The sequence below is a fragment of the Macrosteles quadrilineatus genome, unplaced genomic scaffold, assembly GCF_028750875.1.
Source record: "Macrosteles quadrilineatus isolate MER2022 unplaced genomic scaffold, UCM_ALF_1.0 Scaffold_3__2_contigs__length_128488019, whole genome shotgun sequence".
NCBI classification, from domain to species: Eukaryota; Metazoa; Arthropoda; class Insecta; order Hemiptera; family Cicadellidae; genus Macrosteles; species Macrosteles quadrilineatus.
The window spans coordinates 26,489,990-26,512,406 of NW_026542596.1; the positions used below are offsets into that span (position 1 = coordinate 26,489,990).

Consider the following 22,417-nt stretch of genomic DNA (forward strand, 5'->3'; position numbering starts at 1 on the left):
TCAAATCAATAGTTATGTATATTAATGTATAGTTATGTTTATTCTTGACTTGACACAATTCATGTATACAAATGTACTGTTTAAATAAAGGATTTTTTGATTTGATTTGATTTAATTTGATATGATTCTAAAATAAAAATGCTGTAATCCCTAACGCAAAATATAAAACTTGAACATTGAATTTTAGTAAACAAATCGAAATTGTACAGGAATATAAATTAGAATTGTTTTTAGAGCAACCGGTTAAACTGCAATGGCCAAAGTTGGACCGGTTTCAATAGTGCTTCAGTTGGCAGGGAAGTAGACGGGTATCTAAAACTACTTGGTTCAATTGTATTTGCATAGTGGATAGTTTGTCTTCGCTCAGCAATTATATCCATTGAAATGGGGACTTGGGGTCAATTTTGGGTCGCCAGTTAGGTATTCAGGCTCCAAGTATTAATGACGAGTTTCATTACACGTTATTGTCTCACTGTTAACTGTCACCTCGATTGTGGATTGTGGAACAGTTATTAATTAAATGTTAAATAAATTGAATGTATATCATTTATTTCAAAGGTATTTATTCGATATTTGATGTTGGTTCAAGTACAATTATTTTTAAATGGTAATTTTTCATTTATCAAAACGTCTATGATATTGAACATTTTTGAATCAAGGTAATATGGCTGTATAATATCATTGATTGTGGGTACACTCTCACTAAATAGATATTCTTTTTCATTTTTATTATAGATGTTTGTGAATAAAAAATTACGTATTTATTTAATCCAAAGTTTTGTTTATGTAATTTAAAACACCGCTTACTTTCATATAGACTTAATAATACTCAACTGAGAAAGAAGTAGACTTACATTACATTTTTAAATTATAGCTTATATCGTATACCCATCATCAATCCTTATAAAAATAAAAAATAAAAAATAAATAATAGAACAATGATAGAATTGCAATAAAGCACATAAGGCTTATGAAATGCTGACAGATACAACATCAATGAGATGCTCATTTCACCATGTTCTCTTTGAGGAAAACCCGTCTACGTCTCGTCCATATGAATGGGATGTATTCAGTATCTAAGTTCAATGTTGATATAGTAACCTCTTAATGATATTTACCATTGTTAATTCTTGAATCAGACCATTTTAATAGTCTGCCAATTGTAGCCTATCGATCCAATTTGCCTCTTTTTACTTTCTCCGCCTATACATAGTATATGGAGAAAGTATTGTTTTCGTTAAAAATTTGTAGTTTGAGTTTTGAGTGAATATATCCGTTTTGGGTCACTTTCCCCCCTATACATAGTATATGGAGAAAGAATTGGTTTCGTCAAAATTTTTAAGTTTGGGTTTTGAGTGGTTTTTGGTCCCCCTGAACCCAAAAAAAGGTGTTTTTTCAAAGTGTGTGGATGTGTGAAGAGCTACAGACCACACCTGTCGTCCGATTTTGATTAAATTTGGTATGTAGATACTAATCAATTATATCCCCAGGCTTTTATTCATTTTTTTTTCAAAATCTTTATTTTTAATAATGATTTCTCTATGAAAACGCATAAAAACGAAAAATTATAATTTTTAAAAAAGGCCGGTTTGATTAAAATTAGTAGGCCTATGTTATGGTCCTTAAAGTGTTGAAAAAAATTTACATATTCCATTTCCATAAAAAGTACTGTTCAAAAGTTATTGTAACTTATGTTATTTCCCATAAAAACCCCATAAAATAACAAAATATCGGATTTTAGGAAAAAGCCGGTTTTGAATCTAATTAATGTTTTATAAACAGAAATAGTGCAACCCCCATTGTTGTAACAATTACGGTTCAAAAGTGGTTGCAACTTTTGTGATTTATCCCTATAGAATATCACAGTCACCCCCCACGCTTACCCATGATAAAGGTTGTTTACAAGCTTATGGGAGAAAGCTGTATATGTTAGTTTGCTGATACCGTTTATTAAATTGAAACTATTAAGCTGTCGCATAAACTTTGTCACTTAAACATATATGTGTGCTTTTACAGTATGCACAGTCTTGTTCTGGTTAAGGTTGTCTGTAAAAAATGTTTATAAAGTAAATTGTTATTGAAATTATTAATACTTTTCTCTTGTTAATTTTGATTTTTGTTTTCTAGGTAAGTGGAGTTTTACTAATGCTGTTGAGAAGCAGGGGTAAGTATGTGAAAACTAGGCATCATGTACTTCATACACAATTGTGCACAACAAGCTGTTCCAGCTGCAATGCAATACCATAGTTACTTGGAAGCCTAGCCCTCTGTTAAAAAAGAAAAAAACTTCATACACAATTAATTTGTATTTAATGTTTTAAAAATATTTGGAATTTCTGGTTTTTTACTGAGCATGCTATATTGTCAGTTACTAATGTCAGAAAATGTATGATACAACTTTCATTTCGACCACAAATGAAAGATTTTAATAAAAACTACAGCTGAGGATCCTATGATGAATGTCCTATCTGATTTTGATGTAGGCCCTTATCAAGTCAAAATTTCTACGAGGGGGTAAAACATGGCTTGAATATCAAACTAATATTAAACTAATTTGTATATAGAAATTTATTAAACTAGAAATAATCCCCCTTAAACAGCCAAACTCTTAAAGTTCCTACTCCAGCTACAACCTTTTGATTCACTGCTGTCACAACTAAGCCTAGACGCTAACAAGATGGCGTTTCCACACCTTTTAAGCTACTGTTGAAACCATACTTAATTACATTCTACTCAATATTGTATTTCTCTTATAACGCTCTACATGTCTACATTATACTCTTTCTGGTACAAGTGCACTCGCTGTAATTTCGATTCCGTTCTATTTTCCCAAAAATAACTTTGACAAAAGTAGTTTAATACGTAAGATAATACAGAGTGTACTCTGTTCCAAAGTACAATGGTATAATGGTATGGCTTATATTTAATTCATAATATTAATTGGTTGCTAATAAATTGCATTTGTAAAGCCGAACTCTAATAATGTGTTGCATATGATAAAGTTAAAGTCTAATAATCCATCAAAGTAAAATAGTCAATATAAAATAAATAATTAAAGGCATAAAATAGATCATTGAAGATCTATTTGATCGTGTTTAAGCAAATTTCCCATAAAGGGAATAAGCTATTACCGTAGTTCTCATGGTAAGACCTGGACCCGGGCCCGATTTACTTTTTCGTTTTGAGGTCCCAAAAACACAACCCGTTCAATATCTTTTTCACAAACAAAACTGGGTATTTATTCACAAACAATTATGTTTGCTGCCTTTAGCAGAGTTAAACCTTTGGAATGATTCAAATTATTTATTGAAAACAGCATCAACAAAAGTAAACAAAGAGATCCTGCACTCATCTTCATTCATACTTGGCTTAAAATACCTACTTTCGTATGGTACAAAGGATATGGTGTACAGGGATATCTATCCTGACACATAGAAAATTTGAATTACAACACTTTGTTTTACATTTAAGTTTTTTCAGGGTCTTGTGTCCCTACAAGCTCCTAGTATATTTAAATATGTGTATTACTCTAGCAAATATGATCCGATTTTGATTAAATTTGGCAGAGGCCTAAACGTCTAAACCTACATTTAATCGAACGAGTTCGCGAACCAGCATGATTGGGCTATACGAACAAGGGTTTATGGGTTAAAATGGGTGTTTTCTCATTTTCCCCCTAAAAACATAAAACTTATCCAGGCCTAGTTTCTAAAATTACTATTCTTATGGAGAATAAATAAACTGTTGTAGCTTGCTTGTCTGTGCACGTATTTTAATGGAATTTGGAAAATTAGTTTACTTCATTCTCAGCTACTAATATTTCAATAAAACACACCTTGTTGTCTTTTCCTGTAGCAGCAAAGCTAAGTATTCATTAAAATTAATAATATTTAAATAGGAGATAAATCTGACAAATTTAAGGAAATAATTTAGTGGAATTCCAGCCAAGTAAAAGGAAATTCGCTTAGTCTGCAGGTTTGCTGTGGCGGGGGCATTTTCCTAATATTCTAATTACGATAATAATTTGTTATATGAACAAATTAGATACCCCTGGTATCACCAAATGTTTTACATCATCTTCCTTTATTGACTGCCTCTATACTCAACCCCACTCAATAGGTAAACAGTATTATCCTAAAGGTATCCAAATTTAAAAACATACAATATTTCAAAACGATCGTTTAAAAAGTACTATAAAATTTAGAGAATCAGCGGCTGCGGTGTGGTGTAGAGCAGTAAATATGCATTCTGCCATAAACCATCGGGTTAGGGTTGTCATAAACTGTCAACTTGCTTCCATCAAGTGTAATACAGCTGCAATCTTATGCTTCTCTTTTCTATACTGTCTATTCATCTATGAAACCTTGCATTCAGTTTTCCTTCAGAATTGTCGACTCTGTGGAGGAAAATATTTTATGTTATGTTTTATGTATTTTATGTTGTTTTATAATAGGTCTAAATAGATTGTAAATTTATAAGTAAGGTTGAACCTTGATCCATATCGCATTGCTGTAGAAAGATTATTTTTCAGTTTCTCTATAGCCTTAAGTTTATCTTTGATATTTTTTGGACAAAACTGGCTTAAAACTTGTCTCTCATTCACAAAAGAATATGTGCTGATATAGCAACTCCAGCATAACCCTAAACGTTATTGTTGGACTTAAAAAGAACACAAATATAAATTAGAAAACAAATAAATAAAATATTTTGTATCTTTCAGTCTAGATAGAATCCAACAAGTTGAATATTAACCCTATTATAACTAAGGTGAGTGTAGAATATTGTGGTATGCCCTGTGCAGTGAGCACCTTAGTGACGAACTAAACGCCAGGATATTTTTTACAAACCCAATTATCAAGGATATAGCTTTGCTATACAGTGTGGTAGAAAAGTCCCGGAACGGTTAAATATTTTAAAAAATAATGCCGATAGAGCTAAAATACTTGGTACAAAGTTACAGGGCATAAAACTCTATTTTAACACATATTCAGTGATTCAATAACTCCTCAGGGGGACGTCCCACAAGGAGTCAGAAGAAAATCTTAAATGGAAGCATAGGTCAATATGCACATCAAATTAAAGGTCTTTTTTAGTAGAATACAATGCCGCAAACCGCACTTCAGAAGGTTGATCCTGCGCAAAATGACAGTTGTTCAAAGATTCATTTAATTTACATTGCTATTATACGCTTTCTCCTCAGGGGGCACAGCCCTAGGAATCGGAAGAAAATTGTTTACGTAAGAATAGGTCGATATGCACATCAAATTAAAGGTCTTCACTTTTAGATTACGATGCCGTAAATTCAAGCTCAAAAGAATGCCTGAGTAAAAAATGGCAGTCGTTCAAAGATTAAAAATGGCGGATTCAAGAAATCTTTGAATATCTGCCATTTTGCGCAGGATCAACCTTTTGAAGTGCAAATTGCGGCATTGTATTCTACTAAAAAAAGACCTTTAATTTGGTGTGCATATTGACCTATGCTTCGATTTAAGATTTTCTTCCGACTCCTTGTGGGACGTCCCCCTGAAGAATTATTGGATCACTGAATATGTGTTAAAATAGAGTTTTATGCCCTGTAACTTTGTACCAAGTATTTTAGCTCTATCTGCATTATTTTTTAAAATATTTAACCAGTCCGGGACTTTTCTACTATACTGTATAATGTCACCATGGCCTGATAGCAGTGTTTGCTATTAAAATGTTTTAATTTTAAAGACGTTTTTACAAGTTTTTTTGTATTAGTAATAATGGTCTAAAAGTCTTACTGTGAGAAAACTTGTGTTTCTCATTTTTTATATTAGTTAAAAATACAGATAAATGTATAAGAAAATGTGTTGCCCTTTTGTTATGTTTGTGTCACGTTTTAAAAGTCTAAGTCTTTGTGTAGTCTATAATACAAAATATATATCTTAACTTCTTAACATTGTCAGTAATTAATTAGAACCAGGGATGTTCTCCTTTTGTTATCTTTGTGATGATGTTATTCTTTCTTTAAAAACACAAAATACCTCCCTTATTTGTGGAGTTTCTATAGTTGTTACTGATACTCTTTCAACGTCCACTATACTATTTTAGAGTTCCTCTTTACAAAATTTTGCCAATTTTTAGAAGTAAATCAAAAGTCTTGCCTGTCAAAGTGTTTCCTAAGAGAATGGACTCAACTATCTGTAAGGTTTTTTAAGATTGACATTAAAGAGAGGCAACTTAAAATTTTAAAATTTTTTAACTCTTAAAAATATTCCCATAAAAAGTTTTAAAGTAATTATCACTCTTAAAAATATTGCAAAAAATGAAAAACTATATTTTTATTTTTTTTTTATTTGTGAAGTATTTTTCACCGTTCTTTATGCACATTTATTTTTAAATTGATATTTTTTTATACTTAAAAACAAACAGAGGCTTTATAAGTTCAAATGTTACGCAATTTCAAAAAAATTACACTATACATTGTCAAGTAGCTTTTAAAAGAACGATGCCAAGGAATTACAAGATTTCAAGACGTTTTATAACATTGAAGATACAAACTTGCACTCAAGATGAGCTTGTCTGTAAAAACGCCGCTATATTAAATGAATAATTAACTTTCTCTTTTAACGGCCTTACCATCAGTTTAGACTCATAAAGTAAAGTTTAACCTCAAAGTTCTATTCAGTGGGTTGTTGAATATGGAGACTGTTTTTTATCATTGAATACTTGTTTATAGAAAAAAAACTTAAATTAGTTTGAAAGCAATCTAGATAGTACAGTAAGTTTTTTTTAATCGTACTCCAAATAGGTTTTTTTATGTAGGTTCTATGTAGTTAAGTTCTTTATAATACAAACCCACTCATACTTACTAAAACAAAGGACAAAAAATTGCCTAGTCACATTTGATGATACAACTGATTATAATAATTTTATACTTAAAATAATATTTATACGTAATACAATAACTGTCTAAAACGAATGTATTCTTTGAAAATTAAAAGGGTTTTGTACAATTCGTTTTAGGTTGGAACAATTAATGAACGATGCTCACGAGTCCCCTAGTTTTAGTAGTATTACAACTAGTAATTAGTAATTATTACAATTAGTAATTCGTAGTATTACAACACGACAAAGATTTAACACAATATATAGTGTGTTTAGATGAGTTGGTCGGTTCAGATAAGACGATTTGCTGTGAAAAATATAGAAGATGAAAGCATTTTGAATATTTTAGACAGTTCTGCACGAGCAGTAGATGTACTGCATCAAACAGTGGTTTGATCAAAGTCAATCACTGATCACAAGTCAAGGGTCGTTTCGGACAATGGTCAATACAAAAAGCCAATTGGTTGTGAGACAATAAATTGGCCCTTTAATTAATCTTGTCTTAGACTGCACTCAGTTGCTTTGCACCACTTTGTACGCTTTATTGCTGTGCCTGGTGAGTCGTTTTCTTTTTCGTTGGGAGTTTTTGTAAAATGGTTTATTACTAGTGGTCCAAGTGCTTAAATTATAATGTGAGTGATGTAGGATATTTGACATACTTTTTACTATAATTTATTATAAGTTTAACTGCCAATAGTTAACGCTTACATGATAAAAGAGGTTAGCAGTGATCCAGTAATGAATAGTATTAGTTGTATTTCATTGTAAGAGTCAGTTTCAAATCTAAACGTCATGCAAGTTTATATTCCATGATAAACAAGTTTTGTTCATTACCATTTGGATTGAGCCATGCTCATGAACCCAAAGACAGTTTAATTTGATTTACACTAATTTTACGAGTGGGTAATATCTCCAACTTTCATTTATACTTTACTTTCCAATGACATGCTTGGATTCTCCTATAGTTTTAAACAAGCCTATTTTACTTTGAGATCTATCAAGTTTTAATACTCATCACCTCAAATAATTAGTCACTAGGTGTATCTTTTGTAGTTTATCCCACTGTAAATTCAGGAAGTTTATAGTTATTTTTTTAATATTTTTACATTAAGTTCAATTATCAATCCAGCTTCTAACCTCTTAACACATAGTCAATGAATTAAGAATTATATACAATATATACTTGAATTATATACTTGAATTATATATACTTGAATTATAAGAATTATATACTTGCAATTATATACCTTGCAGCCACAAAATAAATAATTCATATAGTATTCTAGAGTGCCAAACATTTTAAACGCCAACAAAATAAACAATGAGAAAGATTAATTACAATGCCAATAGTGATTGATGTCGTATACAAGTCACAGTTATTACACAGAGGTCAATATGCAGTAGAAGGCAGCCCCATATAACACAGTTAATACGAGTCAGGTACGTGCCCTGGGCACAATAGCCCTATTAATCATAATGCAGGCTTGAGCTACATCGCTTAAATTCAAAGGTTGTATCACGTTGTAAATTAATTGCTTCAGAGATGAATTGACTGTTATAGTCTGTTACAAGCTAGTATTGTTATTTTATGGTCTTCGTTGGATCAGGTTAGTGGCGTTTCGGTTTTAACTTGCCTTTCTTAAGTTAAATGTTTCTTTTTCCATATTATTAGTTTCCTTTCTTTTTCGCTCTTTGGTCTGTTCATTGAACTTAATTTAAATTCTGGTTTGCTTATTAAGAGTGTTTTATAAACTTAGAACTTTAAGATATGTATTTTAAGTCCAGGATCTTAAGAGGGTTGAGTAAGCATGAAAAGCCTGATGCAAGTTCATTTCTGATTGTTGTTATAGGCACTTATAACACACTATAGTGATCATGAAAACGCATGTTGTCGCCCCCCAGCGTGGTCGACATCCCCGGGCGAGGGGAAAATGACGAGGGCACCGTTAACTAGTTTTATGATCAATATAGTGCCTATAACAACAATCAGAAATAAAATTGCGTTTTAGGCTTTCAAAGCATAATCAACCCCCTTCAGATCCCGGACTATTTGCTGAGTCTGTCCATAGAATTTACAACCAAATTACAAACTAACAGGACTGTGTTTCCTTTGTTGTTCTTATGACAAGCTATTTTTCCTTTTAGACTGATTTGAAGAAAGATAATCCCCAATTATTGGTTATTTCTGTTCATGATGGTTAGTATTTATTCTTTAGCAATTTTCAATGGATAACGGGAATTTTGTATATGGTAGCCGAATGTTAGCGATTGCCTTATAATGAGAAAGTTACCGGTTGGATCTTAAAAAAAGTCAAATGTTTATGTGGGTAATAATTGGACTCCGCTTTTCTTCATCAATAGGCTTTTAAAGCTTGTTTGTCATACTCCAGCAAAAACGCCCGTTTTTAATGCATGTGTTGCTTGTCTAAGGCCAGGGACACACTTACCGGCGAAACCGCCGGACGCCGGATCCGGCGGCGCCGGAGCAAGTTGAGATACACAGGAAGGCATGGGGCAGGCCACACTTCTCCGGTTCGGCGAATCTGCCGATCCGGCGGGAAAATGCTCCGGCGAACCCGCCGGATATTCTCTACCTCGCCGGACCGCCGGATCGGCGGTTTCGCCGGAGCAGCGGGTAGCGGGGCATTGTGCCTTATGGAGATGAACACACTTACCGGTGGAACAGCCGGACTGCCACTGCCCCCACTCCTCAACTCGTGGTTTAACTTCAACCCTCGAGGGTGGTGATTGTTTATGATTTTAATGCATTGTCCAAGTAGTGTATTTACTTTTGTTTTGCTATTTAGTTAATTTAGTTTTTATTTTTAGTTTGTTTAGTTTTCTATATCATCATGGTAGATGTTGATATGGATTTACTTATTAGTTTGGTACATGAGAAACCAGAACTTTGTGATAGGTCTTTGGAAGTTTACAAAGACAAAAACAAAACGAGGGACAGCAGCAGCTGGCGACAAATTTGTGCCGCACTGAATCTAGCCTTTCCAGCGTCTCATGTATGTGTTTTGTCCTTGTATTTGCACTGTAATCTTCGATAGTAGCTCGTCGTATGAGGGGTCAGACATTCGAAAATAATTAAAAAACTAATTTTTTCCATTTCTCAACTGTAAAAATAGAGTGTAAAAAGCTCCATGTAGCTGTCTGTTCTCCAGAATAGGATGTACCCAAACAGTTTGGTGGTGTTTTCTCTTCCTTCTGTGGTGGACCAAACACAGCAAGTCCAACTTTTGAGGTCTTGACAGCACCATTTCTAAGACTAAACTGTACTAGACCTGTACTAGTGTAAGACAAAACTCATTCAGAGTTCATTGCACTCTATTTATTATCGCCGGCTCCGGCAAAATAGTTTTCGCCGGAACAAGTGTGTTCTGACCCTCAACCTCCGGCGGATCCGCCGGATCCGGCGCTCGGCGGTTTCGCCGGTAAGTGTGTCCCTGGCCTAAAGTAGCATTTTTACTCTCTAGTAAAAATCGTTTTTAGCCCCTAGGGAGTAAAAATCAGCTGTTGTCAACTCAGTTGTAAATTTCGATTAGAAACAATTGCATGTATCGAAAGTGTGTATTGATTATTTAATCGATTGTTGTTAATGGTTGCCTTATTGTAAATTGTTCGACATATCGATGGCACATGTATGTATACTAACACAATCTTAATAGGCGAAACGATTAAATTACTTAGTAAACAGCTGTTTGTTTACATTAGAAAATTAAATTGAAAACAAGCAATAAGTAGAAGTAGTTTTGAGGGGTGATCTTCAAATGAAAACTATTTCAGTTTTGTAACATAGTTTGTTCAAATAATGGTACAATATGACGAAAAATATAGGTTATCACTTGGGCAAAAAGTGTCCTTTCAACCCTGGCTCATTTTTTACCTCGGCTTCGCCTCGATCGTAAAACTTGAACTCGGGTCGAAAAATCTCACTTTAGTACTTAGTGATGAAATATAGGAATAAAAAATGCTGATCAAAGAAACGGTTGTTCTTAGTGAGTAATGAATCTACACAATACATCACACCCCATTCTACTCTCATCCTTCACTCGTATTAGGGTTAAATTACACCCAGTTATAACATTGTTATAATCTGTTATAATCTAAAGCAATGGTTGATGTGTTTAAACCACTAACTTAGTTGAGTATTATATTGGTAAGTATTTGCAAAGTGAGTACGGAATGATTTAAATGCATTATCAATATGTGTCTTTTGATAATGTGTTTTAAATACTTCCTGTAAACAACATTGTACATGTCGTTTTACAAACGTTTATTGGAGGCTGAAAGGTACGTATTGCTGTTCATGCCAGCTGTCATCGTCATTTGGGGACCGAACAGGTTTTTACATCTCTAGGGCGGAAAATCAGCTGCCCGCTTACTTTCATAAAACATTCATGCATTTTAAATACACAATCAGTATTCATAGCATAGCACTAGAATTGTTTTATTGTCAACGCTGCCTAGCGAATATTTATTATTATTTTTGCTGATTCCTCAAATTATTTCTTCACATAACCTTAAAGGTGTACTTGTGTTGACTATTAGCTTTGACTTATTGCTATTAGGGTGCATTATTGTTATGGTTAATAGTGGTATAGGGTATAGTGTGGTGAAAAATAGTGTTCGTACCACGGACAGAAATGGTTTAGCAGTTCTTTATCGTTTTAAAAACTATCTTGAGCCGACAAGACCTCCTTTTTGGCCCTAGGTACGAAATATACTATTATACTTGTATGAACTAAAAATGTTAATGTGATTGAAAAAAAATCTTATTCTTAAATATTTGCTATGTTCTAGGATGATTTTTAACATGCTTAAAACTTAAGCTCGGAGACGTTGTAAAGTACAAGAACGTGTAGGTTTAACATAGAACTTAAAAATGTAGATATAACTTTCATTAACATGCTGTATTTAGTGCTGGAGGGGGGAAATAAATGTTTAGTTCCTGCTAAATATAGTGATATCACTAGAAGATTTACAACATTTACCAAGCGTGGAAATTCTAGAACAGACATAATATTTACTAAGCACAGGGACAAATCCCCAAGTTAGCCGGGAAGTCGGGTGGAATTTATCTCTCCGTCCAATATACAGCGGGACCTTGTAATATCCCACCCCTCTGCTGAGTTAGTGTTATTTCATTCCGGGTAAAAGGTGGGCATCCACCGTACTGTTGTCACCGTTTAAAATCTTTAAAGTGCAAAACTTATATCCTCTATACCGGTACTGTTATCTTCATATGAATCTTTTCAGATTCAAACTGTTCTTGTAAAGGGTTAGCCCACCATACCCCTTACATATGGGTGTACCATATTGGGATCACCAACATTCACTTGTGAGTTGTTTCAAAGGTAAATGTTTACTGTAATGTTATCACCGTTTCAAACTCTTCCGCTGAAGTTGTGGTAAAGAGATATTTGTCGTATCGTTCTTGCACATACGATTATTTTGTCTGAGTTTTCTGGTGTACAAATATGTAAACATATTATATTGAAAACACTATTGGCATTAAGATGTTTGGATTAACTTTAAATTTATAGTTTTAACTTTTTTATATAAACTCTGTGTATTTTGTACGATTTTCCCGTGACTGTAGTAACTAATGTGGTATTTGTCCTTGATCCGGGACCACATTTTTAAGTTCCCTTAAAACGAGAACACAAAGACAACTCTCATAAACATTCTACATTAAAATTATCATTAATCCTGAAAAGCAACGTGATCAAATAATAAGTTCTTGATCATCTTTTCTGATAAGTTGATTTGTCATCTTTGTTTTTATTCTTTCACTGAATAATCTAATTAATTTTTTAAATGCCGAGTGCTCAGTTTTTAATTAATTTTTTTTTTTAGTTTTCTGAACGTTACCATCAACTGGTGGTTGTATATAACCTATGTACACTTCGTTACTCTATTATTTTGTACTAAGCATGAATGTATATATATTTTCTCAAATTTTTAAACCTCGGTTAAAGATTGTCTTAAAAATGTATTATTATGCAGACTTTCTGCAGCAGGAGTGTTTATGGCTTATTGTGGACTTGCTACTTTTATTCGGAACTATGTTAAATAATCTTAACCTTGTTCATACAATGTTCATACAATGTTTGGTAAATCTTTATTAACTATCATAAAATTTTATTACAATGTTAGCAAAAGTATAATTTTCTAAGTAAACTTTAAGTTTATAACAAAATGTTTCTAACGTAGTGTTTATAAATCATGTACAGTAAACCCTAGCTTCCTTTTACTATGGGACTAGGTTGAGCTTATTCACGATTAATAGCTTTCGTAACTCCCTCTTCTTTGGTTTGCAAATACGCAAGGCCAGCGAAAGGTTCAAACCAATTCATTTAGAACCTGGCATACCTGAATTGTGAAAGAAACTAACTGTAATTTCTTTTTGTGAACATCCATTGTTCTCGTATCAATCAGTTGTAAATATAAATGAAAAAAAAATCCGTTTATAAATAAAAAAACCTACACCTTTCTTAACCTCTCGTCTACCGATACTTCACTATAAGTTATGAATAACATGGTTTTACGACCATAAACAAGTTTTACTTTTTAGGTTTCTGACATAATATTACTAATAGGGAGTGAACGAGTTTTGTCTCTGTTTTATAAAGATTTCCTTAGCAGTATCATAACCTTAGGATGGGAACGCCACCTAAAGTATGTGCATACTTTGACCCAAAAGACCAGCTGTTTCATTAGTTAGAAGCCCAATGCTCAAGGACAGCTGGGTCCAGTTTTTAACCATTAAAAAGCTGCATACTTTTCTCAGGATCGAACCGGCAACCGTTTAATTACTAGGCGAGCACTACAACTACTTTATAGAAATACAATGACTGTATAAAGATAAAAACACTATAGTATGTTGTATGAATGTTTAACATTGCTTTTCTGATGACAAATAAAGATTATGTTTTAATTTTTTGTCCCAAAGCCACTGTAACAGTAGTAACCAATGTAACATAAATACTAGGTCAGTGTTCGTGACTGGCTTCAAGTCTTCACATCAGTATTCTTACAACATCGTCTTCATCAATTAGAAGTCAGACCTTCTCTTTCGTATTACATTCTAGATGTTTTCTCCGGTTCAACATTGTACATTGCTGTTCCAAACACGTATGTTTTCATTGAGCAAAAGAAGACTAATGTGCTTTACCTTAGACTCTGTATAGTTTGATTTACATTATAAAAAAGATAATGGTAAGTAGCGCACTAGACTCGAGAACACAAAGCAGTATGCTGCAGGTTTTTATTATGCTTGAGCTATATAAATTCTGTGACTTATATCGTTGTATTTTACTGGATGAAAATTGCATCCCACAAGTCCAAGACTGAATCATTTAGGCTATCTCTTTTCCTTACACTTCAACTTTCCATGCCTGAAATTAAGGAGCTGTTTGGACATGTACGTTAAACGTGGTTACTGACTGTGTTTTAAACAATTACTAATATTTAAGACTAGCTGTGTGCCCGTTCTACGCACGGGGATCTTATAGTAGTCAGTTGAAACCTTCTTATATTAAGATTAAGAGCAGCAATTAGTTTGCATATTTGCAGATATGCTGGCAAAACTATTATATATAAACCTTCGCAAATTCAGTATCTGACAGTTCAAGCCAAAATAAATGCTTCGCAATTAAATGTCGCCCGGATCGTGTTGGTCCATATGTCCAATGATTAAACTTAAAAATGTTTTATAGATCCATGAAGCGTAGCCCTAAAGTAGGCCTATAATTGAAAGTTACTTTCCACATCGGTTAACTTAAACGTATTTTAAAGTACTACCTCAACCTCACCATTTAACACTTTATTCCGGTTGACATTTTCAGTATCAAAGGTGCTCTTGTCCATTCCGTGAAACACTGAGAAATAAGGACATTAATGCGTTACCAACATACAACAAAACAACACAATACAACAATCCAACAAAGGCCACGAACTATTGATACATAAACAATATAAAGGCGTAAACAATTCATGATGTTTTACTCAAATAGGTTGTCATTTGCTTAGCATACCGGGTAAGCTAAGATTTGGAATCCAGGCAGAAAAAGCAAAACTTATACAGAGTTAAGACATCACTTAAATTGAATACGGACGGCTCTAATAAATAAGGTGCAACACCAACGATATCAAATTTGTAAACTACCGGTTCTAAGGAAAAGAACCAGTACCTACGTAAGAACCTACCTAAGAATTACAGTAAATCGGACCAATTAAATACATTAATATCTAGCTTCGAGGTTATTGATCTCTTGCTTTTGGATTTTCTCGTAAAAAGTTATAGCGTAAACTTATCGGTGTCAGTTTGAAAAAAAAGCAACCTTACCCAAACAACTTTTTGTTATTTAATAGATTACGCATTCTCTAAACAATGATTAGTATATCTATTAACATTAGAAGGAAATGTGACGAAAATCACACAATGTTGGGGTTTTGGTCATTTGTAATTTTATTTTTTAAGTAAGTAGGCCATGTATTCTATGGAAAAGTACCGGTATCAAGGATCGTTGTCAAAAAGGTTGTTATGAATAAATATGTAGGCTTACGTACCCAAGATATGAGCTATGGGCCTATTGGCTGTATGGTCCAGCGATTGCATCACACGGTGAGTAGAAACAGAAAGTGACACATTGGAAAAGCGAGTTTAGCACTTCCTCTGTAAAACCTCTGTTACAATCACCCACTGCAGTTTTGATTTTTTACTTTACACTTTACACAATCGCCATTGAAGCGCCGTCAATGAGTGGAAACCTTTTTTGTAAGCTATTGGCGACGATCATTTCAGTGTCACAGCCCTATACAACACTGATTCAAGGTTCAAGGTCTCCTTCTTTCTGGTTGTCAAAACTCAAGAAACATTTTATACTCAAAGAATTTCTGGTTCCGATTTGGACGATGTCTAGTTATTTAATTTCATTTACGGTTACACTATTAGACTATATTATTGCACTTGCGATTAATTAAATCCGTTATGTAAGAAAAACGTTTTTAATCTCACTTGGTTGGGATTTGCTTTCAAAACGTGATTCGAAATAGTTGCGGTATTTGTAAACAGCATTTGTAAACATGTCATTGACAGCTAGAAAAAATAATCTTGATCCGAACAGCTGTTCGTTATTTCATAGACGATTCTGTGATAAAAATTGAACGAAAATTTGACAAAAATCGCACAAAACTGCATTTTTGAACGTCCGTAATTTTATTTACAAAGTAGTGAGGCTATATTTAAATCACTAAAGACACTCTCGCCAATCCAGTGAATACATTAAAATGGCTTGGATCTTGATATGTACTCTGGTTTTCACGGAGAAGATTGCGTAAAATGCCATCTTGAGTGTTACAGACAAAGGGACAGACAGACAGACAGAAATTGAGATAAGACTCGTTTCTGCTTCTTTAATGTATAAAACGTAAAAATAACCTAAAAGTATATAATTCTGAGCAATGTACAGACAAAACTCTAATTTTATTTATATGGATTAACATTGCTTACTTGTGTGTGTGCCACTCTTCCTGATGATTATCTTTCTTGTATTGAATAAATTTTTCTTTCTGAGTGCATTGAAAAATACCAATTCAATCTATTTTTAATTTGTAACCTAACATTTTTGTGATGAAACAAACTTTTTATGTAGCTCAGCCTAAGTTATTTCGTTTTTCGATATATTTATATAAGTCTTAGTCTTAGTGTATTCCAAAAAGATTGTTATTTTCAAGTTAATTTTGATAATGATTGTAATACCCAATTTGAATAAATGTAATATATTCAGAAAATTTTGATAACAAACTGTAAGATCAAGCCATATAAAAATATTCGTAAAATTTTGAATTCTATATATTTACATAGTTTAATTGTTGGTGAATAGGGGTTTTTATGATGTTATGAACCAAATTTCGTTCAATATGTAGATAGTAAACCCAGTCATGGAGTTTTATGTTAAAATCTGTTTCTGTATTAAGTGATACGTTAGTACAAAAGAGGATTGGATAAGAATAAGATTAATTGTAAATTATCATTATTCTAATGAAACACATAAACTTGAGGATATTTGTATCATGTCACACGTATACTGTTCTTAAAATAATATTTTTTCTATTTGATGAACACGTGATCTAAAAATTAGCATTTATTACAAATTACACAGCAGAACACTCTGAGTAACAAGTTACCACACAATAAATATTCAACTGGGTGGAAAATCAGGCTGCAGAAGTAACATGCAAAGAAGTGATAATGAAGTATCATTCGTAAGAGCTTTACATTAAATTATTCCCCTGTGAATTATTGTCCCATTCATTAACTCGAGCTGAGAAATGTCCTTCCTGCGCTCATTTTTCAAAATGGATCACTTTACCTCGATAGTCAACTTGTTTAACCAATAATTCTAATTTTATCCTATAATACTAATGAATTTATTTTTTAGTGTTTCATATAGTTATTGATATAGATATTATATGGATTATTGTTATAGATAGGCCTATAATTATTGATCAGAATGGAATCTACATTTTACTTCATTCCTCGTATCTAAACTTGTAACTATTTAGAATTGTAAACCCTTTTGCAAAAGACATGGTAATATTTATTGAACAATGCCCATTTGAGGTTCTTAAATCTAAAACAGTAAAACGGTACACGATTAACTAACTTTTTATTATTGGCTCAAACTGCAAATATGATTGAAATTAAATATTGTGTGTGTATTTTGAAAATCAATAAATTGTAGCTGGATAACATAAATATATAAAAAACATACTGAACTGTTTTGTTTATATATTAAAGGAAATATTTTCTTGTATTTTATGTTTACTTCAGAATAATATAATATAAATGCATTATGAAAATAACACACACAAATGTTCTATATGAATAGAAAAATAATTTAGTTTGATATTATGATAGGGAAAAGAAGCTAGTTTAGTATTAAAACGTTACTTTTCCAAGTTAGAAACATTTAAATGCGTTATAATCTTTTTAAAGATACTCGTTAATACCACTATAATGCCGATCTCTGATGACGGTAATAAAATAACACTTAACGCATAACTATGAAAAAGACATGCAGATTAACACCTTTAGTTATAGATAGTCACCTGCAATATGGACACACTCTTTCAATTTTGTATCAAAAATCATCATAGAGCCGCGCCGACTTAAAATACGTGAGCTTGCCTAATACAAAAGTTTACTTTATTGAAATTATTTCATTCTTTTTAGAGCATTTTGAAGTCGGTCGTATTTTTTTTACAAAAATAAATTATTTCATAATTTTTAGTGACTGTATAATTTGTTATATATTAATTACTTGAAGTTTTTTGATAAGCAAAACTGCTTGAAACAATCAAAAGTGCCACAGAACAATCATTATTTTTAAACTGCTTGAGTCACCTGTTCAGTTTACATAATCAATGGGTATAAAAATTAACATTTTTGGATTTTCCTTTAAAAAACAAAGAGTTGTCCATTACATTTATTAGGCCTAATGAAAAAAGAATGTCTTTCCTAGAGACATTGAAATGCCAGACATCGTTTCCTGCAATTGGTGTACTTCTACATTATAAAACGAAATACAGTAATGTCTCAAGCCTTTTGGAACAATAAGAAAGTTATTCCTCAGCCACCAGCACTAAAAAATCTCTTAAAAGTAGAAAATTTGTTGTTATCACGTATATTACCTTTGAAAAATACGTGTATGAAAGATTGGTTCAGCTAAAAGTGGTGTAAGGGGTAGGTGGTTTTGTTTGCTCAAGATGTAGTCGAAATTGCAAATCAGCTTCCCATTTCCGAAGCAGGCATAATATTATAGACAGTGAAGAATATTAATAAACACTCCACGTCTTCAAATGCATATTTAGTAATAAAAATATTTAACACTTTTAAGACGATTGACGATTGTGCAATCTCACACCTCTTATGTCGTTTAAGGAATAATAGCATCTAATTTATGTTTAGACCTCTTTTACGAATGCTTTGGTTTTCACAATACACCTAAAATTGTCAATATCATACAGCTATTCACTATGTTTTTATAAGTCAGAACATTCAATACTCAAAACAGAATCATACACAAATCAGGTCAAACGTTGAAATACCTTTTTTATAGTCACCAAAACAAAATGCATTTTTTCAATGTAACTTATTTAGTCTCCATGGCAAGAAATAGTTTATTAATCAATATGAAGCAACTGTTTCATGAAGAAACTGTCTGTAGCTTCATTTAAATGGTTTTAACTAACAGCTGTAGGAATGTTATTATTATTTATTGCCTTCTCTGCACAAATGTAAACAATCTGCACAAATGTAAACAAAATGAATGTTGAATATTTAAGGTTTTCAGAATTTTTCACCGAAACAAATATTATACTTAAACATAATATATAAGGTACCAAATAGAAGCTCTCCTGGTTATTTTGGTGGTGGAACCACACTGATCGGTAAAAGAATCACAGAGAAATTGGTGAACATACATAGAAAAAAAAAACATCGCCACAAACAAATTGAGAACCTCCTCCTTTTGTTGGTATGGGAAAGTCGGTTAAAAACGGTACACGATTAACTAACTTTTTATTATTGGTGGTCCTGGAAAAAATTTATACGTATTCCTTTCGCTTATACCTTGATTTAAAGGTCATTTTGGAATCGTCGCAAATGGGCACAATCAAATCACTATCATCATTATGTTTGGAGCATTGTTTAAACACGTAAGATAGTGACGTATTCTTGACCGCTTCGTATCTACTAAATTGTAGTAACTGATATATAACAGTTTTGAAAACATTTAAATTATTGATAGAAGAAAAATAAAAATAAAACCTAATCTAGTAAAAATAATCTTTCCATTCTTACCCTTAAAAACCTAGAGTTAATTTGATTATTTTATTTTCATTGAATAAAAAGTTTAGTTCATAAAGTAGTGTTTTTATGAACACTGTCTCTTAGCTGCTTGACAACAACTTACTGTATATGATAATTATTTAGCACCTATTGTCCTCTTAGTAGAAATCGTGCATGATTTTTACTCTCAGCAAATTATTTTAAATGCGCATCCGGAAAATCATGTTTGGATTTGACGGTAATGAGGATTCTTGAAGCAACCGAATCCAATATCAAGATTTGTGTCCAGATGTTATGTCGTTTTGAATTGTACCCTTGTATTGAATCCTACATCATTGATAGATACCAGTTATCCAGGAAATTGACATTTCCATTATATCCATTTTGTTGGATCGCTTAGAAAAACTACCAAAATGGAATTGAAAATTAAAATATTCACTCGAGTGTAATCTTTTTCTGAATGTAACAAACACAGAATATTTTATCTTAATATTTGTACACAGACTTGTATGTCTTTTATCAAAAGATTACAACCAATTTTAAATTGATGAAGGACATGATCACGGAGCTATGGACTTATTTATGACAGCTCTAGGCGTACATGGTTTTAAAACAAGATTGTAATTTTAGTTTACATTGTTGTTTATTTTTAGCGAAAAACTAATTAATCTCAGTGTGTTGAATTGTTTTTAATTCTTCGTGAAGGAAAATTGAAAAATTGAATTGTTTTTAATTCTTCGTGAAGGAAAATTGAAAAATCTATAGAGATAGTATTTACAGCAGCACTTGGAGTTTGTCAGATGGTTAATAAAATCAAACTAAAAAGTATGACGACAATCTGCGATGACAAATAGTGTTGAAAGTTGTGAATTTCAGTGTTTATTTGCGTTTCATATTTGCAATTTAATTGTCATACAGGCCTGGTAGTTGTGTTTATTTACACTGGCAGAGTGAGGGCACGGAGGTGGTCGCGCAATGCACCAGTTACACGCCTACTCCACGACTGTGCATTGTACTCCTTGTTTTGTTCCCCAGGCTGATGATTGCTTTTCTTTCTACTTCAACTGTTCCTGTGGCCACGGTCGTAGTGAAACTCGACATTCTATTGATCTTACGATACTGTACGACCACGACCGTACATTGCACCTCGTCACTTTTACTGGTGTAAATGATTGTGAATTTTCAAGGTTAACCGTTTAATTTAGCTTTGATGAAGTTGGATTTTTTTACCAATTTCATTAGTACATAATTTAAGCTCAGTAAACTTGTAACATTTTCAAAATCTTATTTTTTGGCGAGTTTATTAATTAATGTCAAAATTATATGATCAAAAGTATTCAAACTAATATTAAAAGTTAACTAATTGTTATACCACCAGAAATTGACAGTGACGACTTTGTATGACCTAGCTATCCATCTAATTGCATTACATATAGTTGATCAGTAGGATGCGTGCTCTTACACTTAATATAACTGTAATATACTCTACAGGTACAGACTGTACAAGTACTGTACCGTGTATACAGGGTGGCTGAAAAGTAACTTACACCCCCACCTAACTTTTCAACCATTTGAGATATTTGAAATCGGTTTGCGGCAACTTCTTTGGAAATGAAGGTTTACAATAATTTAGGTCAGTTTTGAAAATTTTGCCCTTAGGGGTAGCGGGGGTAGGGGGTAGCTCAAACTTTTCAAATAGCAACTATAGTCGAGTTTGGTATCATTTTACAGGTCTTGACGAAACATAACAATATACATTAAGAAAATAGAAATCGGACCATTAATAACAAAATGGCAGCTAAAAATGATTAAGACAATGGTCATTAAAAGTAATTTTTAACTGCCATTTTGTTATTAATGCTACGATTTCTGTTTTCTTTATGTTAATTGTTATGTTTCGTCAAGACCTGTAAAATGATACCAAACTCGACCTTACTTGCTATTTGAAAATTTTGAGCAACCCCCTACCCCCGCTACCCCTAAGGGCAAAATTTTCAAAACTGACCATAATTATTGTGACCCTTCATTTCCAAAGAAGTTGCCGCAAACCGATTTCAAATATCTCAAGTAGTTAAAAAGTTAAAGAGGGTACAAGTTTATTTTTTTGCCACCCTCATGGTTATTTGGATTTGAAACGTTTTAGGGCGCCATTTTGTTATTAGTAAGCCGATTTTGGTTTTCTTTATGTCAATGTTCATGTTTCGTCAAGACCTGTAAAATGATACCAAACTCGACTATACTTGTCGATTGAAAATTTTGAGCTACCACCTACCCCCGCTACCCCTAAGGGCAAAATTTTCAAAATTGACCATAATTATTGTAGCCCCTCATATCTAAGAAGGTTGCCGCAAACAGATTTCAAATATCTCAAATGGTTGGAAAGTTAAGTGGGGGTGTAAGTTACTTTTCAGCCACCCTGTATGAGTGAGAACATCTAGCATAATTCATTACTTTATAAATGTATCCTTCAATCTCTATCATACATCAGTATTATTACAAATAGTAACTGTTTAATTGATTGTAATGGTTTCTTAAAAAGTCTCTTTCTGATCAGAGATGCCTGTTGGGAAGTTGGGAGGTTATTGAGGAGTTCAGTAGGGGTCGTGTCTACAGATATAATTAGATTGTTTCTCCTTTATAACAGATGTGTCTTTTTCGAGTGTTTATTGTGTTTTTGACTCTAAATGAATAATTAGAAAC

At 32.7% G+C, this 22,417-nt stretch overlaps 1 protein-coding gene across 14 annotated transcripts in view; it reads left to right on the forward strand.

Annotated features, from left to right (window-relative positions):
• The window catches only part of LOC128988473 (peripheral plasma membrane protein CASK), a 266,450-nt gene that overhangs the window by 186,058 nt on the left and 57,975 nt on the right, over positions 1-22,417 (forward strand). The window lies entirely within an intron of this gene.